The following is a 24,094-nucleotide window of genomic DNA, read 5'->3' as shown; positions in this document are numbered from 1 at the left end:
TGTAACAGTTACATTTTCGTGATTTTTCAAAGTTCATTTTGAATTTCTTTCGTTGAAATGCAAGAGTTGGAATATTTCAGTAGTGTTTGGTTGTGGTTTACCTTGTCACAGTTACATTTTCTTGATTTTTCAAAGTTCATTTTGAATTTCTTTCGTTGAAATGCAAGAGTTGGAATATTTCAGTAGTGTTTGGTTGTGGTTTACCTTGTCACAGTTACATTTTCTTGATTTTTCAAAGTTCATTTTGAATTTCTTTCGTTGAAATGCAAGTGTTGGAATATTTCAGTAGTGTTTGGTTGTGGTTTACCTTGTCACAGTTACATTTTCTTGATTTTTCAAAGTTCGTTTTGAATTTCTGTCGTTGAAATGCAAGAGTTGGAATATTTCAATAGTGTTTGATGGTGGTTTACCTTGTCACAGATACAGTTTCTTGATCTTTCATTGCTCATTTTGATTTTATTTGATTGATATACAAGATTTGTAGTATTTCATCAGTGTTTTGTTTTGGTTTACCATGTCAAAGTTACATTTTCTTGATTTTTCAAAGTTCATTTTGAATTTCTTTTATTGAAATGGAAGAGTTGGAATATTTCAGTAGTGTGTGGTTGTGGTTTACCATGTCACAGTTACATTCTATCGATTTTTCAACGTTCATTTTGATTTTCTTTCATTGAAATGCAAGAGTTGGAATATTTCAGTAGTGTTTGGTTGTGGTTTACCATGTCAAAGTTACATTTTCTTGATTTTGTAAAGTTCATTTGAATTTCTTTCGTTGAAATGCAAGAGTTGGAATATTTCAGTAGTGTTGTGTTGTGGTTTACCATATCACAGTTAAATTCTCTTGATTTTTCAAAGTTTATTTGAATTTGTTTCTTTGAAATGCAAGAGTTGGAATATTTCAGTAGTGTTTTGACGTGCTTTACCTTGTCAGAGTTACATCTTCTTGATTTTTCAAAGTTCATTTTGTATTTCTTTATTTGAAATGCAAGAGTTGGAATATTTCAGTATTGTATTGTCGTGGTTTACCATTTCATAGTTACATTTTCCTGATTTTTCAAAGTTCATTTTGGATTTCTTTGGTTGAAATGAAAGAGTTGGAATATTTCAGTAGTGTTTGGTTGTGGTCTACATTGTAAGAGTTTACTTGTATTTATTTTTTCATGGATTTTGGCTTTGGTCGGTTAGGTTTTTGATAGAGCATGTTATTTTAATAATTGTTCTGTGGTGTTGTACCTCGACCAAGTTAAATTTTTGGATCTTACAATTTAAATATTTATATATGTATCTTTGATTCACGATGTTTACTATTTAAATAACGGGTTTTTATGGTTTACAATCTCACAGTTACAGTTTATTGATTTATCAAAGTTAATTTTGTATTTCTTTCTCTGAAATGCAAGAGTTGTAATATTTCAGTAGTGTTTGGTTGTGGTTTACCTTGTCACAGTTACATTTTCTTGATTTTTCAAAGTTCAGTTTGAATTTCTTTTGTTTAAATGCAAGAGTTGGAATAGTTCAGAAGTTTTTGATTGTGGATTAAATTGTCACAGTTACATTATCTTGAATTTTAAATTTTCATTATGAATTTATTTCGTTGAAATGCAAGAGTTGGAATATTTCAGTAGTGTTTGGTTGTGGTTTACCTTGATACAGTTAGAGTTTCTTGATTTTTCTAAGTTCATTTTGAATTTTTTTCATTGAAATGCAAGAGTTGGAACATTTCAGTTGTATTTTGTTGTGGTTTACCATGTCACATTTAAATTCTCTTGATTTTTCAAATTTCATTTTGAATTTCATTCTTTGAAATGCTCGAGTTGGAATATTTCAGTAGTGTTTGCGTGCGGTTTACCTTGTCAAAGTTACATTCTCTTGATTTTTCAAAGTTCATTTTGAATTTCTTTTGTTGAAATGCAAGAGTTGGAATATTTCAATAGTGTTTGATGACGTGTTAACTAGTCACAGCTACATTGTCATTATTTTTTAATGCTTATTTCTATTTTCTATCTCTCACATGTGTAAGATGGAATCTATTAGTAGTGGGTCGTTATGGGTTTAATTTTCTCATGTCCCTTCAAGAGATTTGTCTAATTGAATTTTGATTTTCTTTCATTGAAATGCAAGAGTCGGAATATTTCAGTAGTGTGTTGTAGTAGTTTACCACGTCACAGCTGCATTTTCTTGCTTTTTCACAGTTCATTTTGAATTTATTTCGTTGAAATGTAAGAGTTGCAATATTTCAGTAGTGTTTGGTTGTGGTTTACCTTGTCACAGTTATATTTTCTTGATTTTTCAAAGTTCATTTAGAATTTCTTTCATTGAAATGCAAGAGTTGGAATATTTCAGTAGTGTTTTGTCGTGGTTTACCATGTCACAGTTACATTCTCTTAATTTTTCAAAGTTCATTTTGAATTTCTTTCGTTGAAATGCAAGAGTTGGAATATTTCAGTAGTGTTTTGACGTGCTTTACCTTGTCAGAGTTACATCTTTTTGATTTTTCAAAGTTCATTTTGTATTTCCTTCTTTGAAATACAAGAGTTGGAATATTTCAGTATTGTATGGTAGTGGTTTACCATGTCATAGTTAAATTTTCATGATTTCTCGAAGTTCATTTTGGATTTCATTCGTTGAAATGCAAGAGTTGTAATTTTTCTGTTGTTTTTTCTTGTTGTTGAGCTTGTCACAGTTACATTTTCTTGATTTTTCAAAGTTAATTTTGAATTTCGTTCGTTGAAATGCAAGAGTTTGAATATTTCAGTTGTTTTTGGTTGTGGTTTAACTTGTCACAGTTACATTTTCTTGATCTTTCAAAGTTCATTTGAATTTCTTTCGTTGAAATGCAAGAGTTGGAATATTTCAATAGTGTTTGGTTATGATTTACCTCGTTAACAGTTACATTTTCTTGATTTTTCAAAGTTCATTTTGAATTTCTTTCGTTGAAATGCAAGAGTTGGAATATTTGAGTAGTGTTTTGTTGTGGTTTACCTTGTCTAAGTTACATTTTGTTGATTTTTCAAAGTTCATTTTGAATTTATTTCGTTGAAATGCAAGAGTTTGAATTAGGTTAGATTAGGTTAAGTTAGGTTAGGTTAGATTAAGTTAAGTTAAGTTAGGCTACGTACGCGCGCGTATGTAGGCTAACCTAACGTAACTTAAACTAATTTAACTTGATCTAACCTAACCTAACCTAACAAAAATCAAGAAATTTAACTGTGTCAAGTTAAGGCACGACCAACTATATTTCAATGAAAGAAATTCAAAGTGAACTTTGAAAAATCAAATAACTGTAGCTGTGCCAAGTTAAAACACAGCCAAACACTAGTGATATATTCCGACTCTTGCATTTCAACGAAATAAATTCAAAATCAACATTGAAAAATCAAGAAAATGTAACAGTGACAAGGTAAACCACAACCAAACACTTGTGAGATATTCCAACTCTCGCATTTCAACGAAAGAAATTAAAAATAAACTTTGAACACTAGTGAAATATTCCAACTCTTGCATTTCAAAGAAAGAAATTAAAAATGAACTTTGAAATATTAAGAAAATGTAACAGTGTCAGGGTAAACCACAACCAAACACTACTGAAATAGTCCAACTATTGCACTTCAATGAATGAAATTCAAAATGAACTTTGAAAAATCTAGAAAATGTAACTGTGACAAGGTAAACCATATCCAAACACCACTGAAATATTCCAACTCTTGCATTTCAATGAAAGAAATTAAAAATGAACTTTGAAAAATGAAGAAAATGAAAGTTTGACAAGTTAAAAAAAATCCAAACACTACAGAACTATAAAAAAAAATGAATACAAACGAAATAAACTCAAAATGAACTTTGAAAAATCAATCAAATGTAACTGTGACAAGCTAAACCACAACCAAACACTACTGAAATATTCCAACTCATTGCATTTCAAAGAAAGAAATACAAATTAACATTTCAAAATAAAGAAAAAGTAACCGTGATAAGGTAAAACACAACCAAACACTAATGAAATTTTCCAAATCTTGCATTTCAACGAAAGAAATTCAAAATGAACTTTGATAAATCAAGAAAATGTAACTGTGACAAGGTAAACCACAACCCAACACTACTGAAATATTCCAACTCTTGCATTTCAACGAAAGAAATTCAAAATGAACTTTGAAAAATCAATAAAATGTAACTGTGACAAGCTAAACCACAGCCACAGTCTTCTGGAATTTCCAACTCATGCATTTCATTGAAAGAAATTCAAAATGAACTTTGAAAAATCAAGAAAATGTAACTGTGACAAGGTAAACCACAATCAAACACTATTGAAATATTCCAACTCTTGCATTTCAACGAAAGAAATTCAAAATGAACTTTGAACAATCAAGAAAATGTAACTGTGACAAGGTAAACCATAACCAAACACTACTGAAATATTCCAGCTCTTGCATTTCAACGAAAGAAATTCAAAATGAACTTTGAAAAATCAAGAAAATGTAACTGTGACAAGGTAAACCACAACCAAACACTACTGAAATATTCCAACGCTTGCATTTCAACGAAAGAAATTCAAAATGAACTTTGAAAAATCAAGAAAATGTAACTGTGACAAGGTAAACCACAACCAAACACTACTGAAATATTCCAACTCTTGCATTTCAACGAAAGAAATTCAAAATGAACTTTGAAAAATCAAGAAAATGTAACTGTGACAAGGTAGACCACAACAAAACACTACTGAAATATTCAAACTCTTGCATTTCAACGACAGAAAATCAAAATGAACTTTGAAAAATCAAGAAAATGTAACTGTGACAAGGTAAACCACCATCAAACACTACTGAAATATTCCAACTCTTACACATCAACGACAGAAATTCAAAATGAACTTTGAAAAATCAAAAAAAGGTAACTGTGACAAGGTAAACCACAACCAAACACTACTGAAATATTCCAACACTTGCATTTCAACGAAAGAAATTCAAAATGAACTTTGAAAAATCAAGAAAATGTAACTGTGACAAGGTAAACCACAGCCAAACACTACTGAAATATTCCAACTCTTGCATTTCAACGAAAGAAATTCAAAATGAACTTTGAAAAATCAAGAAAATGTAACTGTGACAAGGTAAATCACAACCAAACACTACTGAAATATCCCAACTCTTGCATTTCAATGAAAGAAATTCAAAATGAACTTTTAAAAATCAAGAAAATGTAACTGTGACTAGTTAAATCATAACCAAACACTATTTAAATATTCTAACTCTTGAATTTCAACTAAAGAAATTCAAAATGAACTTTGAAAGATCAAGAAAATGTAACTGTGACAAGGTAAACCACAACCAAACACTACTGAAATATTCCAACTCTTGCATTTCAACGAAAGAAATTCAAAATGAACCTTGAAAAATCAAGAAAATGTAACTGTGACAAGGTAAACCACAACCAAACACTACTGAAATATTCCAACTCTTGCATTTCAACGAAAGAAATTCAAAATGAACTTTGAAAAATCAAGAAAATGTAACTGTGACAAGGTAAACCACAACCAAACACTACTGAAATATTCCAACTCTTGCATTTCAACGAAAGAAATTCAAAATGAACTTTGAAAAATCAAGAAAATGTAACTGTGACAAGGTAAACCACAACCAAACACTACTGAAATATTCCAACTCTTGCATTTCAACGAAAGAAATTCAAAATGAACTTTGAAAAATCAAGAAAATGTAACTGTGACAAGGTAAACCACAACCAAACACTACTGAAATATTCCAACTCTTGCATTTCAACGAAAGAAATTCAAAATGAACTTTGAAAAATCAAGAAAATGTAACTGTGACAAGGTAAACCACAACCAAACACTACTGAAATATTCCAACTCTTGCATTTCAACGAAAGAAATTCAAAATGAACTTTGAAAAATCAAGAAAATGTAACTGTGACAAGGTAAACCACAACCAAACACTACTGAAATATTCCAACTCTTGCATTTCAACGAAAGAAATTCAAAATGAACTTTGAAAAATCAAGAAAATGTAACTGTGACAAGGTAAACCACAACCAAACACTACTGAAATATTCCAACTCTTGCATTTCAACGAAAGAAATTCAAAATGAACTTTGAAAAATCAAGAAAATGTAACTGTGACAAGGTAAACCACAACCAAACACTACTGAAATATTCCAACTCTTGCATTTCAACGAAAGAAATTCAAAATGAACTTTGAAAAATCAAGAAAATGTAACTGTGACAAGGTAAACCACAACCAAACACTACTGAAATATTCCAACTCTTGCATTTCAACGAAAGAAATTCAAAATGAACTTTGAAAAATCAAGAAAATGTAACTGTGACAAGGTAAACCACAACCAAACACTACTGAAATATTCCAACTCTTGCATTTCAACGAAAGAAATTCAAAATGAACTTTGAAAAATCAAGAAAATGTAACTGTGACAAGGTAAACCACAACCAAACACTACTGAAATATTCCAACTCTTGCATTTCAACGAAAGAAATTCAAAATGAACTTTGAAAAATCAAGAAAATGTAACTGTGACAAGGTAAACCACAACCAAACACTACTGAAATATTCCAACTCTTGCATTTCAACGAAAGAAATTCAAAATGAACTTTGAAAAATCAAGAAAATGTAACTGTGACAAGGTAAACCACAACCAAACACTACTGAAATATTCCAACTCTTGCATTTCAACGAAAGAAATTCAAAATGAACTTTGAAAAATCAAGAAAATGTAACTGTGACAAGGTAAACCACAACCAAACACTACTGAAATATTCCAACTCTTGCATTTCAACGAAAGAAATTCAAAATGAACTTTGAAAAATCAAGAAAATGTAACTGTGACAAGGTAAACCACAACCAAACACTACTGAAATATTCCAACTCTTGCATTTCAACGAAAGAAATTCAAAATGAACTTTGAAAAATCAAGAAAATGTAACTGTGACAAGGTAAACCACAACCAAACACTACTGAAATATTCCAACTCTTGCATTTCAACGAAAGAAATTCAAAATGAACTTTGAAAAATCAAGAAAATGTAACTGTGACAAGGTAAACCACAACCAAACACTACTGAAATATTCCAACTCTTGCATTTCAACGAAAGAAATTCAAAATGAACTTTGAAAAATCAAGAAAATGTAACTGTGACAAGGTAAACCACAACCAAACACTACTGAAATATTCCAACTCTTGCATTTCAACGAAAGAAATTCAAAATGAACTTTGAAAAATCAAGAAAATGTAACTGTGACAAGGTAAACCACAACCAAACACTACTGAAATATTCCAACTCTTGCATTTCAACGAAAGAAATTCAAAATGAACTTTGAAAAATCAAGAAAATGTAACTGTGACAAGGTAAACCACAACCAAACACTACTGAAATATTCCAACTCTTGCATTTCAACGAAAGAAATTCAAAATGAACTTTGAAAAATCAAGAAAATGTAACTGTGACAAGGTAAACCACAACCAAACACTACTGAAATATTCCAACTCTTGCATTTCAACGAAAGAAATTCAAAATGAACTTTGAAAAATCAAGAAAATGTAACTGTGACAAGGTAAACCACAACCAAACACTACTGAAATATTCCAACTCTTGCATTTCAACGAAAGAAATTCAAAATGAACTTTGAAAAATCAAGAAAATGTAACTGTGACAAGGTAAACCACAACCAAACACTACTGAAATATTCCAACTCTTGCATTTCAACGAAAGAAATTCAAAATGAACTTTGAAAAATCAAGAAAATGTAACTGTGACAAGGTAAACCACAACCAAACACTACTGAAATATTCCAACTCTTGCATTTCAACGAAAGAAATTCAAAATGAACTTTGAAAAATCAAGAAAATGTAACTGTGACAAGGTAAACCACAACCAAACACTACTGAAACACTCCAACTCTTGCATTTCAACCAAAGAAAATCAATATGAACATTGAAAAATCAAGAAAATGTATCTGTGACAAGGTAAACCACCATCAAACACTTCTGAAATATTCCAACTCTTGCATTTCGACGCCAGAAATTCAAAATGAACTTTGTAAAATCAAAAAAATGTAACAGTGACAAGGTAAACCACAACCAAACGCTAGTGAAATACTCCAACTCTTGCATTTCAACGAAAGAAATTCAAAATGAACTTTGAAAAATCAAGAAAATGTAACTGTGACAAGGTAAACCACAACCAAACACTACTGAAATATTCCAACTCTTGCATTTCAACGAAAGAAATTCAAAATGAACTTTGAAAAATCAAGAAAATGTAACTTTGAAATGGTAAACCACAACCAAACACTACTGAAATGTCCCAACTTTTGCATTTAAACGAAAGAAATTCGAAATGAACTTTGAAGAATCAATAAAATGTAACTGTAACGAGGTATAACCAAACCAAATACTAGTGAAATATTACAACTCTTACATTTCAACTAAATAAATAAAAATTAACTTTTCAATATCAAGAAAATTTAACTGTGACAAGGTAAAACATAACAAAACACTACTGAAATAGTACAACTCTTGCATTTCAACAAAATATAATCAATATTATCTTTGAAAAATCAAGATAATGTAACTGTGACAAGCTAAACCACTACCAAACACTACTGAAATAGTCCAACTCTTTCATTTAAAAGAAATAAATCAAAAATTAACTTTGAAAAAACATGAAAATGTAACTGTGACATGGTAAACAACGACAAGACACTACTGAAATATTCCAACTCTTGCATTTCAATTAAAGAAATACAAAATGAACTTTGAAAAATCAAGAAGATGTAACTCTGACATGGTAAAGCACGTCAAAACACTATTGAAATATTCCAACTCTTTCATTTCAATGAAACAAATTCAAATGAACTTTGAAAAATCAAGAGAATTTAACTGTGATATGGTAAACCACAACACAATACTACTGAAATATTCCAACTCTTGCATTTCAAAGAAAGAAATTCAAAATGAACTTTGAAAAATCAAGAAAATGTAACTGTAACAAGGTAAACCACAACCAAACACTACTGAAATATTGCAACTCTTGCATTTGAACGAAAGAAATTCAAAATGAACTTTGAAAAATCAAGAGAATGTAACTGTGACATGGTAAACCACAACAAAACACTACTGAAATATTCCAACTCTTGCATTTCAATAAAAGAAATTCAAAATGAACTTTGAAAAATCAAGAAAATGTAGCTGTGACAAGGTAAACCACAACCAAACACTACTGAAATATTCCAACTCTTGCATTTCAGCGAAAGAAATTCAAAATGAACTTTGAAAAATCAAGAAAATGTAACTGTGACAAGGTAAACCACAACCAAACACTACTGAAATATTCCAACTCTTGCATTTCAACGAAAGAAATTCAAAATGAACTTTGAAAAATCAAGAAAATGTAACTGTGACAAGGTAAACCACAACCAAACACTACTGAAATATTCCAACTCTTGCATTTCAACGAAAGAAATTCAAAATGAACTTTGAAAAATCAAGAAAATGTAACTGTGAGAAGGGAAACCACAACCAATCACTACTGAAAGATTCCAACTCATTAATTTCAAATAAAGAAATTCAAATTTAACTTTTAAAAATAAAGATAATTTATCTGTTAATAGTTAAACCACAACCAAACACTACTTAATTATTCCAACTCTTGCATTTCAACTAAATAAATTCAAAATTAACTTTGAAAAATAAAGAAAATGTAAATGTGACAATGTAAGCAATAAACAAACACTACTGACATATTCCAAATCTTGCATTTAAGCTAAAGAAATTCAAAATGAACTTTTAAAAATAAAGAAAATGTAACTGTGACAAGGTAAACCACAACCAATACACAAATGAATTATTCCAACTCTTGCATTTCAACTAAGGAATTTCAAAATGAACTTTGAAAATTCAGGAAAATATAGATGTGACAAGGTAAACCAAAACAAATCTATAATTAAATATTAAAACTCTTTCGTATCAAATAAATAAATTCAAAAGGAAATTTTAAAAATCAAGAAAATGTAAGTGTGACAAGGTAAACCACAACCAAACACTACTGAAACAGTCCAACTCTTGCATTTCAACAAAAGAAATTCAAAATGAACTTTGAAAAATCAAGAAAATGTAACTGTGACAAGGTAAACCAAAATCAAACACTACTGAAATTTTCCAACTCTTGCATTTCAACGACAGAAATTCAAAATGAACTTTGAAAAATCAAGAAAATGTAACTGTGACAATGTAAACCACAACCAAACACTACTGAAATATTCCAAATCTTGCATTTCAATGAAACAAATTCAAAATGAACTTTGCGAAATTAAGAAAAAGTAACAGTGACACTTTAAACCACCTCAAAACACTATTGAAATATTCCAACTCTTGTATTTCAAAGAAAGAAATTCAAAATGAACTATGAAAAATCAAGAAAATGTAACTGTGACAAGGTAAATCACAACAAAACACTACTGAAATGTCCCAAATTTTGCATTTCAACAAAAGAAATTCGAAATGAAATTTGAAGAATCGATAAAATGTAACTGTAACTAGTTATAACCTAACCAAATAATATTGAAAAATTAAAAATCTTAAATTTAAAATAAATAAATTCAAATGAACTTTTTAAAATCAAGAAAATGTAACTGTGACAAGTTAAACCATAACCAAACACTACTGAAATATTCCAACTCTTGCATTTCAATAAAAGAAATTCAAAATTAACTTTTAAAGATCAAGAAAATGTAACTGTGACAAGGTAAACCACAACCAAACACTACTGAAATATTCCAACTCTTGCATTTCAACGAAAGAAATTCAAAATGAACTTTGAAAATCAGGAAAATGTTACTATGACATGGTAAACCACTACCAGACAATACTTAAATAGTCCAACTCTTTTATTAAAATTAAATAAATCCAAACTTAACAATTGAAAATCAAGAAACTGTCACTCTGACACTTTAAACCATGTCAAAACACTATTGAATTATACCAACTCTGTAATGTCATCTAAACAAATTCAAAATAAACTTTTAAAAATCTATAGACTTTAACTGCAATATGGTACTCCACAAAAAAATACTACTAAAATGTTGAAACTCTTACATTTCAATGAAAGAAATTCAAAATGAACTTTGAAAAATCAAGAAAATGTAACTGTGACAAGGTAAACCACAACCAAACACTACTGAAATATTGCAACTCTTGCATTTCAACGAAAGAAATTCAAAATGAACTTTGAAAAATCAAGAGAATGTAACTGTGACATGGTAAACCACAACAAAACACTACTGAAATATTCCAACTCTTGCATTTCAATAAAAGAAATTCAAAATGAACTTTGAAAAATCAAGAAAATGTAACTGTGACAAGGTAAACCACAACCAAACACTACTTAAATATTTCAACTCTTGCATTTCAGCGAAAGAAATTCAAAATGAACTTTGAAAAATCAAGAAAATGTAACTGTGACAAGGTAAACCACAACCAAACACTACTGAAATATTCCAACTCTTGCATTTCAACGAAAGAAATTCAAAATGAACTTTGAAAAATCAAGAAAATGTAACTGTGACAAGGTAAACCACAACCAAACACTACTGAAATATTCCAACTCTTGCATTTCAACGAAAGAAATTCAAAATGAAATTTTAAAAATCAAGAAACTGTAACTTTTACAAGTTAAAAAAAAACCAAACACTACTTAATAATTCAAAATCTTTAATTTCAACGAAAGAAATTCAAAATGAACTTTGAAAAATCAAGAAAATGTAACAGTGACAAGGTAAACCATAACCAAACACTACTGAAATATTCCAACTCTTGCATTTCAACGAAAGAAATTCAAAATGAACTTTGAAAAATCAAGAAAATGTAACTATGACAAGGTAAACCACAACCAATACACTACTGAAATATTCCAACTCTTGCATTTCAACGAAGGAAATTCAAAATGAACTTTGAAAAATCAAGAAAATATAACTGTGACAAGGTAAACCACAGCCAAACACTACTGAAATATTCCATCTCTTGCTTTACAAATAAATAAATTAATAATGAACTTTGAAAAATCAAGAAAATGTAACTGTGACAAGGTAAACCACAACCAAACACTACTGAAATACTCCAAATCTTGCATTTCAACCAAAGAAAATCAAAATGAACGTAGAAAAATCAAGAAAATGTAACTGTGACAAGGTAAACCACCATCATACACTTCTGAAATATTCCAACTCTTGCACTTCAACGAAAGAAATTCAAAATGAACTTTGAAAAATCAAGAAAATGTAACTGTGACAAGGTAAACCACAACCAAACACTACTGAAATATTCCAACTCTTGCATTTCAACGAAAGAATTTCAAAATGAACTTTGAAAAATCAAGAAAATGTAACTGTGACAATGTAAACAACATCAAAACACAACTGTCATATTCCAACTCTTGCATTTCAACGAATGAAATTCAAAATGAACTAGGAAAAATCAAGAAAATGTAACTGTGACAAGGTAAACCACAACCAAACACTACTGAAATATTCCAACTCTTACATTTCAATGAAAGAAAATTTAAAATGAATTTTGAAAAATCAAGAAAATGTAACTGTGACAAGGTAAACCACAACCAAACACTACTGAAATATTCCAACTCTTGCATTTCAACGAAAGAAATTCAAAATGAACTTTGAAAAATCAAGAAAATGTAAGTGTGACAAGGTAAACCACAACGAAACACTGCTGAAATATTCCAACTCCTGCATTTCAACGAAAGAAATTCAAAATGAACTTTGAAAAATCAAGAGAATGTAACTGTGACAAGGTAAAACACAACCAAAAAATACTGAAATCAAAAAAAAATTTAACTACATTGAAAGAAAATAAAATAGAAAAATTAAATATCTATAAAAAGTAAGTGTGACAAGTTAGAGGATAGCCAAACACTAATGAAATAGTCCATCTCTTACATTTCAATTAAAGAAATTCAAAATGAACTTTGAAAAATCAAGAAAATGTAACTGTGAAAAGGTAAACCACAACCAAAAACTACTGAAATTTTCCAACTCTTGCATTTCAAAGAAAGAAATTCGGAATCAACTTTGAAAAATCAGGAAAATGTAACTGTGACAAGGTAAACCATAACCAAACACTACTGAAATATTCCAACTCTTGCATTTCAACGAAAGAAATTCAAAATGAACTTTGAAAAATCAAGAAAATGTAACTGTGACACTGTAAACCACGTCAAAACACTACTGAAATATTAAAACTCTTGCATTTCAACGAAATAAATTCAAAATGAACTTTGAAAAAAAAAGAAAATGTAACTGTGACAAGGTAAACCACAACCAAACACTACTGAAATATTCCAACTCTTGCATTTCAACGAAAGAAATTCAAAATGAACTTTGAAAAATCAAGAATATGTAACTGTTACAATGTAAACAACAAACAAACACAAATGATATAGAAACAATATTTAAATTAATAGAGAGAAATTAAAAATGAACTTTGAAAAATAAAGAAAATGTAAGACTTAAAAGTTAAACCACAACAAAACACAACTGACATATTCCAACTCTTGCATTTTAAAGAAATAAATTCAAAATGAACTTTGAAAAATCAAGAGAATCTAACTCTGACAAGGTAAACAACAACCTAACACTGCTGAAATATTCAAATTACTGAATTTAAAGGAAAGAAATTCAAAATGAATTTTGAAAAATCAATAGAATGTAACTGTGACATGGTAAACCACAACAAAACCCTAGTGAAATATTCAAACTCTTGCATTTCAACGAAAGAAATTCAAATATACATTTAAAGATCAAGAAAATGTAAATGTGACAATGTAATACATAACAAAACACTACTGAAATATTCCAACTCTTGCATTTCAACGAAAGAAATTCAAAATGAACTTTGAAAAATCAAGAAAATGTAACTGTGACAAGGTAGACCACAACCAAACACTACTGAAATATTCCAACTCCTGCATTTTAATGAAAGAAATTCAAAATGAACTTTGAAAAATCAGGAAAATGTAACTGTGACAAGGTAAACCACGACCATACACTACCGAAATATTCCAACTCTTGCATTTCAATGAAAGAAATCCAAAATGAACTTTGAAAAATCAAGAAAATGTAACTGTGACAAGGTAAAGCACATCAAAACACTACTGAAATATTCCACCTCTTGCATTTCAACGAAAGAAATTCAAAATGAACTTTGAAAAATCAAGAGAATGTAACTGTGACATGGTAAACCACAACAAAACACTACTGAAATATTCCAACTCTTGCATTTCATCGACAGAAATTCAAAATGAACTTTGAAAAATCAAGAAAATGTAACTGTGACAAGGTAAACCACAACGAAACACTACTGAAATATTCCAACTCTTGCATTTCAACGAAAGAAATTCAAAATGAACTTTGAAAAATCAAGAAAATGTAACTGTGACAAGGTAAACCACAACCAAACACTACTGAAATATTCCAACTATTGCATTTCAACGAAAGAAATTCTAAATGAACATTGAAAAATAAAGAAAATTTAACTGTGACAAGTTACACCACAAAAAAAAGCAAATGAAATATTAAAACTCTATAATTTCAGCGAAAGAAATTCAAAATGAACTTTGAAAAATCAGGCCTTTGGGGTGCCGGGGGCCCTTTGGGGGGGGGGGGAGGGCCGGGGGAGGGGGTCGTTCTGTGTTTCAATGCACAAAAAAATATTAAAAAATAGGGGGAGGGAAGGGGAGGGGAGGGGAGGAGGGGAGGGGGAGGAGGGGAGGGGGAGGAGGGGAGGGGGAGGAGTAGAGGAAGGAGGGGGAGGGGGAGGAGATGGAGGGGGAGATGGGGGGAGGAGATGGAGGGAGAGGGAGGGGGCCCTTGTCGGGCCAAAGGGGTGGGAACCCTTTGGGAGCCCGGTGGACCTTTGGGGACCGGGGACTTCCTTCGGGGTTAAGGTAGGGGGATCGGAGCCCTTTGGGGTTGGGGTAGAGGACCTCACAACACTGTTCAAATGGAACTTGTGTATTATAACGACCACACTCAAAACCTCTTCTAAAACATCTTTTAAATCATCTTTTAAAATGTCTCTATCTGTTTCGCCGAAATAGTTCCATAAAATGTCTAAAACGGTTTCGCCCAAATAATCCCTAAACGTAATTCAGCGTGTTCCTTTTGTTTAGCATCCCTGGGCTGTAACATTTGAAATTACAAAGAAACCTTTTCGCGCGCTAAGATCAAAACATTTGCTCGAACAACAACAACAAATACTGTTTCCCGGAAACTCATAACATCTGCCTCGAACAACAACAGGAAGGAAGTGACATTAACTTTGCCTCGAACAACAACAGGAAGGAAATGTCATTAACTTTGCCCGGAAACGATTTGGTTAATGACTCAATAATCCATGAAAGTGACAAAATTCCTGTTTTTCAATTTCTCACTGACAAAGTCCATAAAAAAAGACATAAAGGTGACAAAGTTCTTGTTTTTCAAATTATCACTGACAAAATCCATAAAAACAGACAAAAATGTGACAAATCTCCTGTTTTTTCAAATTCTCACTGACAAAGTCCATAAGAACATACAAAAATTTGAGAAAGTTCTTGTTTTTTCAAATTCTCACTTACAAAATCCATAAAACATCCATGAAAAACATCAAATAAATCGACCAACACACATAACCATCCATGAATTATGTAAAAAAAGTTATAGGTGGCAGCAGGGGTGAGGGGTGGGAGTAGCACCTCGCCTTGTACTTATTTATTTGTCTCAAAATAGTGCATCAGTCAGTGTGATGATGTCTTCCCTGTCACAATTATCTAAGAAGAGTCTGTTCTAAGTCAAAGGGTAGTCGGGAACAAAAACTTCAATTCGATATGTGTTATAATATGTTTAACATTTAAAAATATTAAAATTTCAAGTACTGAGTATTTAAAAGAGATCCTAGTAATATTAATAACGTTACTTTAGGAGATCAAACGTCCAATAGGCTGGAGATTTTTTTGTGAATCAAAATTTTTTTTAACTTTTAACGTAAAGAGCGTGGTATTGACTAAGGGGAGAACCCCTTCATATGCGTAATAACATATACGTAATAAAAAAAGAATAAGAAAAGAGCAATACGGCTCAATAGTAATCGAAACTTTTAAAAACGGAATTTTGATGTCAATAAATGTATCAAAAGAATGTGTTTATAATGCTGATTCTAAATATATAAATTTTATTAAGTTTAGTATTACTCATCAATTGATACGAGCCTGAGAAAATTTACTCGATTTTTTAAAGAGGGGGGAAACATCCCCTACAAGTGAAAGAATTTTAATGAAAATAACACCGTCAGATTCAGCGTATCAGAAAACCCTATTACATAGGTTTCAAGCTCATATCTGCAAAAATCTGCAACTTTGTGTTTTTTGCCAGAAGAAAAATATACGAATATAGAAGTTAGTTACGTAAGTTAATTTGTAAAGACATCCATTTAGCAAAAGAAAAGTAAAATTTTTATGCAAATTTTGTTTACTTATTCAATGACGGTTAGTCAAAATAAAAGCTGCATCAACTAAAAAACGATCAGAAATTAAATATAAAAAAAACAAGTTTTGTAAACTGAAAGTAAGGAGCGACATTAAAACTTAAAACGAACAGAATTTATTCCGTATATGAAAGGGGATATGAAAGAAGCAGACTTCAGTTCGGCTGCGTATATTTTAAAAGGCGTATGTTATAAGATTATAAGTACAAAATAAAAGATATACAAAAGCATGGCCATATCCAGGATTTTTTTAGAGTTAACTGAGTTAACTCAGTTAACAGAAAACTGAAGTTCGTAATTAATAATTAATCTTATAATTTATTCCGTATATGAAAGGGGCTGACCCTCCTCAATGCCTCGCTCTTTACACTAAAGTTTTTTTATTGTTTTAAAAAATAAATTTGTCTGATAGAGTCAAACTTTAGCATAAAGACCGAGGCATTGAAGAGGGGACAGCCCCTTTAATATACGGACTACTTTCTGGTAGTGTTAAGTTTTATTGTCGCTCCTTACTTTCAGTTTAAAAAACTTTTTTTTTTTTATTTAATCAGAAATTATTTAATTAGAAAACTCAAGAATCAGATTTCAATGCTTATTTCAAATATATAACTTTCATCAAATTTAGTGCTACCCATCAAAAGTATTTATGGATAAAATACCCAACAGCATTGGGTAGCACTAAACTTGATGAAAGTTATATATTTGAAATCAGCATTGAAATCTGATTCTGGAGTTTTCTTTCTAAAGTTATATATTTGAAATCAGCATTGAAATCTGATTCTTTTGATGTATCTATTGGTATCAAATCCCGTTTTCTAGAGTTTCGGTTACCATTGAGCCGGGTCGCCCCTTACTTACAGTTCGTTACCTTGAAACTTCAGCATTGAAATCTGATTCTTTTGATGTATCTATTGGTATCAAAAACCCGTTTTCTAGAGTTTCGGTTACCATTGAGCCGGGTCGCTCCTTACTTTCAACTGTTTTCTAGAGAAAAATTTCGTTTCAAGGTAACGAACTGTAAGTAAGGAGCGACCCGGCTCAATGGTAACCGAAACTCTAGAAAACTCTAGAAATAGAGTTGTGAGAAAGTCAAACTTTAGCGTAAAGAGCAAGGCGTTGAGGAGGGGACAGCCCCTTTCATATACGGAATAATTTCTGTTCGTTTTAAGTTTTAATGTCGCTCCTTACTTTCAGTTAAAAAAACTTGTTTTTTTATTTAAAAAATTATTTAAAAATGGGTAGATGGGTAGATTCCCCTTTCATATACGGAATAATTTCTGTTCGTTTTAAGTTTTAATGTCGCTCCTTACTTTCCATAAAAGTACCAATTGATAACTTTTGATGGGTAGCACTAAACTTGATGAAAGTTATCTATTTGAAATCAGCATTGAAATCTGATTCTTGAGTTTTCTTTCTAAAGTTATATATTTGAAATCAGCATTGAAATCTGATTCTTTTGATGTATCTATTGGTATCAAAAACCCGTTTACTAGAGTTTCGGTTACCATTGAGCCGGGTCGCTCCTTACTTACAGTTCGTTACCTTGAAACGTCAGCATTGAAATATGATTCTTTTGATGTATCTATTGGTATCAAAAAACCTGTTTTCTAGAGTTTCGGTTTCCATTGAGCCGGGTCGCTCCTTACTTAAATAATTAGATAATTCTAGCTTAAACCCTAGAAGTATAAATTTCTAGTATACAATGAAAGTAAGGAGCGACATTAAAACTTAAAACGAACAGAAATTATTCCGTATATGAAAGGGGCTGTCCCCTCCTGAACGCCTTGCTCTTTACGCTAAAGTTTTTAATTGTATAAAAAAATAGAGTTGTGAGAAAGTCAAACTTTAGCGTAAAGAGCAAGGCGTAGAGGAGGGGACAGCCCCTTTAATATACGGAATAATTTCTGTTCGTTTTAAGTTTTAATGTCGCTCCTTACTTTCGGTTTAAAAAACTTGTTTTTTTTATTAAAAAAATTATTTTAAAAATGGGTAGATAGGTAGATTCCCCTTTCATATACGGTATAATTTCTGTTCGTTTTAAGTTTTAATGTCGCTCCTTACTTTCAATAAAACTACCGAATGGTAACTATTGATGGGTAGCACTAAACTTGATGAAAGTTATATATTTGAAATCAGCATTGAAATCTGATTCTTGAGTTTTCTTTCTAAAGTTATATATTTGAAATCAGTATTGAAATCTGATTCTCTGCAAAAAAGCGTCCTTTGTCTGTGTTGGTTACGTTCAAATCTGCTGAAATTGCAAGAAAAGTGTTTTCATGTAAGTCAAAGCTTGCTCGGTCGGGAATTTTTGTCACCGAGTACCTAACATCAAAAAAGAAACAGATTCTTGACTTGGCTAAGAGTAAGCTTGGAAACAGAAATGTTTGGTCGAATAACGGGACAATTTTTGGAAAAAACTCAGTGGGAGAGATCCGTCAAATTCGAGCTATGGCTGAAGTGGTTCGTCTGCCGAATCTGACCATATAATTTTGTGTTGTGTAAATTGTGTTGTTGAATTACTTTTATGCTTGTTTTTCCTTTTTTTTTTTTTTGGAAATTTTTCCGTTTATTTCTTTTTTTTTTTTTTTTTTTTTTTTTTTTTTTTTCCTTCTTCTTTCTGCCTATCAGTATGTTTTTTTGTCGTAAAGGTAATTACCCTCTTCAATGAGTGCGAATATATATTATGATCCTTTGAATGAATTTGAAAAAAACCGGTTTATTCTTGGAAGCCAAGCTCGTGACACACTTGCGGGGGATGATGAATGCATAGATAATTTTTCGTTGAATTGTCGCCCTAGTAATTATGTGAATCCAAATAATCTTTATGAGTATTCAAATCCTGGGAGTGCAGAAAGAGCGATCGTTTTCTGCAATTGTAAAGGTCTAAGAACGGCATATTCTTCTTTATGTGAGATTTTAAGTTCGCTAGATAAGAAACCATGCATTGTAGGCCTTTGTGAGACATTGTTTCTAGCAAGTCACTGCCATGGGATTTTTCTTTCCCAGGATATATTTGCGAGCGAAGAGAACGGACAACCATTGAGCGGGGCGGTCTAGGCCTTTTGATTAGTGAAGGTACCCAATATTGGGTTAGGGATGACCTTTCCCTGTGGCTTGAAGGTAGGATTGAAACACTTTTCATTGAAATAAAAAATGAAGGGGAAAAGAACGTGATTTTGGGATTGATGTACAAAAATCCGTCATGTGATATTAGTTTTTTTCTTGATGAATTTGAACTATTGTTATATAAAATTAATAATGAAATAAAAACAAATTTATGATGGGAGATTTTAGTATAGATTTACTAAAAAGAGCGAATAGCTTAGATTTTGTTAATATGATGGTGTCACATGATAGTTTTCCTCTTGTGACTATTCCAACTCGGATTTCGCATCTCTCGGCATCTTTAATTGATAATTTGTTCGTTAATGGTGGATTGCTTGAAAGATCCCAAGCAGATGTGGTCGTGTCCGACGGCTCGGATCACCTTCTTTTAATAAGTAAAATAAAGCTAAATCAGTCAAATGAAAATAAACGAAATGAAAGGACTTCGTTTTACCGTGAAATGAATAATAAAAACCTAAAGAGTTTTGCAAATATGATGGATGAAACAAATTTCTCGAGTGTAATAAAGGAAAAGTGTCCAAATACTGCATATGACCTATTCAGTGAGATAGTGTAGAATGTAATGAATGAAACATGTCCCTTGCGAAGAATAAACACTAATAGAAATTTTCCTAAGAAACCATGGATATCAAAATCTATTCTAGTTTCAATAAAGCAGAAAAACAAACTTTATGTGAATTATTTAAAGGATCATTCAGATGATAATTTTATAAAATTCAAAAGATTTCGGAATATTTTAAATTCAGTAAAACGGAATGCTCAGAAACTTTATTTCCAACATGAATTTCATGAAATTCAAGGGGATATGAAAAATACATGGAAAACAATAAATAAACTTTTGGGTAAATTTCAGAGTAAGGAGGAGGTGAGAGTCATGGAGACTACAGGTGGTCGTCTTACTGATTCTCAAGACATATTTGAATTTCTGTGTGGTTATTTTGCAAATGAAGGAAAAAGACTTTGCGATCAAGCGCGGGCTAAACTACACACATCTGCGAGTTTTGGATCTGTCATTAAAAGACAACCTGTAAGTCAGAATTCCTTTGAGTTTGCAAGGTATTCGGAACGGGAAGTGGCACGATTCTTGGGTACGATGAAGTCAAGCTCTAGCGGGATGGACGAGTTTTCCCTGAAACTCATAAAAGGCCGCAAAAACGAGTGTCTTACCTGTGTTGACGCACCTCATCAACCTTTCTTTAGATCTTGGAGTCTTCCCGGAAGCACTAAAGATTGCAAGAGTGATTCCTCTTCATAAAGGAGGGAAACAAGATGACCCATTGAATCGAAGACCTATATCTATTCTCCCATTTTTCTTTAATTTATATGAGAAAGAGGTACATGCCCAGTTAAGTTATTATATTGAAAAAAATAAAATTCTAATGGAAAATCAATTTGGGTTCAGAAAAGGGCTATCTACAGATATAGCAGTTCTGAAATTGGTTGATTGGATTAGTGATGCATTTGAAGCTGGTCTCATACCTGCAGCTGTGTTTTTGGATATGAAAAAAGCATTCGATACAGTGGACCACTCAGAGCTTATTCAAGCTCTTGACTCGATTGGGGTGAAGGGTTCAAGTCTGGAGTGGTTTTCATCATATCTACACAATCGGTATCAGATAGTTCAGAATGGGTCATTTTTATCTTCAAAAAAGAAAGTAGAGTGTGGAGTCCCACAAGGGTCAATCTTGGGACCTCTACTTTTCATTATTTTCATTGATCAAGTGAAACATTACCTGTCAGAGACTGGTGTCATCCTGTTTGCAGATGACACTTTGCTCTTTCTGGCCGCGCCTTCACTTGATGTTTTGTGTAATAAAATTCATAATGCAGTTTCTGAATTTCTAATTTTTTCTCAGCAAAATATGTTAACCCTAAACTTTTCTAAAACTTTTTTCATGATATTTTCTAGACTTTCGTCTAGTGCTGGAAATGAACATATCACGGTTCAAGATAATGTGATAAAGAGAGTAGCAACAACGAAGTATTTGGGGTTTTTAATTGATGAAAACATGTCGTGGAAAAACTATTCAAGCGCAATAGCTGAAAAATTAAGAAAAAGCCTTGAGGTGATACGAAGAATTAAAAATCTAGTCCCAAAAAAGATCCTGAAAATGATTTATTTTTCTATATTTTACCCATATATTAGCTACGGATGCTCTATATGGGCAAGTAATTTTGTTACATGTTTCAAAAGAGTGCAAAAACTTCAGAATAGAGCTGTAAAATTATTATCTGAATTTGATGATTCTGATGAGGTTCCTGCTTATGAGCATTTTAAAAAGAATAAGTTAATGGATGTATCCCAAATTCGAGATTACCATGTCGCGATTTTCTCGTATAAATATTTGAATCAGCTGCTCACCCCTGCTTTTGAAAATATTTTTACTTTTAATAGAGACCTTCATGATCATAATACAAGAAAAGCTGATGACTTAGCTCATGAGTTTAGGAGCACCACTCGGGCATCTTTTGTGATTCGCCATTATGGTCCCCATGTTTGGAATATATTGCCCGAGTGTGTGAAAAATGCGCCTAGTCTTCCGGCTTTCAAGTCACGGGCAAAGAAGTTTCTTTTATCTATTGAGTGAATTTGGTGTTATGCCCACTCCAGGTTGTCATTCTATTTAAGGTATTTCCCCGATTTAGCTTTATTTTTTTCTTTTTTCTTTTTTTTTCTATATACTTCTTGTCTCTTCCTCTTTATCCATTTTTTCCTTTATTCCTTCATCAGATGATTTTATTGTGTGTTGAATAGCAAGGTATGAATGTTGTTTTAATTATATGAGAGTGATAACCTCGCTTGCCCTTTCAAGCTTATTGTCTTTCTTGGCAGGCGAAAGGCGAATAGTGTTTGTTTTCTTTCTTTAATAAATGTATATCTCATATATCTCATCTCATTCTTTTGATGTATCTATTGGTATCAAAAACCCGTTTTCTAGAGTTTTGGTTACCATTGAGCCGGTTACCATTGAGCCGGGAAAGTAAGGAGCGACATTAAAACTTAAAACGAACAGAAATTATTCCGTATATTAAAGGGGCTGTCCCCTCCTCAACGCCTTGCTCTTTACACTAAAGTTTTTTTTGTTTAAAAAAAATAGAGTTGTGAGAAAGTCAAACTTTAGCGTAAAGAGCAAGGCGTTGAGGAGGGGACAGCCCCTTTCATATACGGAATAATTTCTGTTCGTTTGAAGTTTTAATGTCGCTTCTTACTTTCAGTTTAAAAAACTTGTTTTTTTATTTAAAAAATTATTTAAAAAATGGGTAGATGGGTAGGTTCCCCTTTCATATACGGAATAATTTCTGTTCGTTTTAAGTTTTAATGTCGCTCCTTACTTTCAATAAAAGTACCAATTGGTAACTTTTGATGGGTAGCACTAAACTTGATAAAAGTTATATATTTGAAATCAGCATTGAAATCTGTTTCTTGAGTTTTCTTTCTAAAGTTATATATTTGAAATCAGCATTGAAATCTGATTCTTTTGATGTATCTATTGGTATCAAAAACCCGTTCTCTAGAGTTTCGGTTACCATTGAGCCGGGTCGCTCCTTACTGACAGTTCGTTACCTTGAAACGTCAGCATTTAAATCTGATTCTTTTGATGTATCTATTGGTATCAAAAACCCGTTTTCTAGAGTTTTGGTTACCATTGAGCCGGGTCGCTCCTTACTTTCAACTGAAAAAACCTAGTCGAGCTACCAAATTGACACTAGCATCATTGTCAGCGACCTAGAAAACGGGTTTTTGATACCAATAGATACATCAAAAGAATCAGATTTCAATGCTGACGTTTCAAGGTAACGAACTGAAAGTAAGGAGTGACCCGGCTCAATGGTAACCGAAACTCTAGAAAACGGGTTTTTGATACCAATAGATACATCAAAAGAATCAGATTTTAATGCTGATTTCAAATATATAACTTTAGAAAGAAAACTCAAGAATCAGATTTCAATGCTGATTTCAAATATATAACTTTCATCAAGTTTAGTGCTACCCATCAAAAGTATTTATGGATAAAATACCCAACAGCATTGGGTAGCACTAAACTTGATGAAAGTTATATATTTGAAATCAGCATTGAAATTTGATTCTTGAGTTTTCTTTCTAAGGTTATATATTTGAAATCAGCATTGAAATCTGATTCTTTTGATGTATCTATTGGTATCAAAAACCCGTTTTCTAGAGTTTCGGTTACCATTGAGCCGCGTCGCTCCTTACTTACAGTTCGTTACCTTGAAACGTCAGCATTGAAATCTGATTCTTTTGATGTATCTATTGGTATCAAAAACCCGTTTTCTAGAGTTTCGGTTGCCATTGAGCCGGGTCGCTCCTTACTTTCAACTGTTTTCTAAACAAATTTTTTAAACAAAGTTGCTTGAAGAAAATAAAACACAAATATTTGAGATGAGAG

Source organism: Artemia sp. Qi Xiang Cuo, chromosome 8 (genome assembly GCF_049724085.1).
Source record: "Artemia sp. Qi Xiang Cuo chromosome 8, ASM4972408v1, whole genome shotgun sequence".
NCBI lineage: Eukaryota > Metazoa > Arthropoda > Branchiopoda > Anostraca > Artemiidae > Artemia > Artemia sp. Qi Xiang Cuo.
This window is presented reverse-complemented; position numbering follows the sequence as displayed.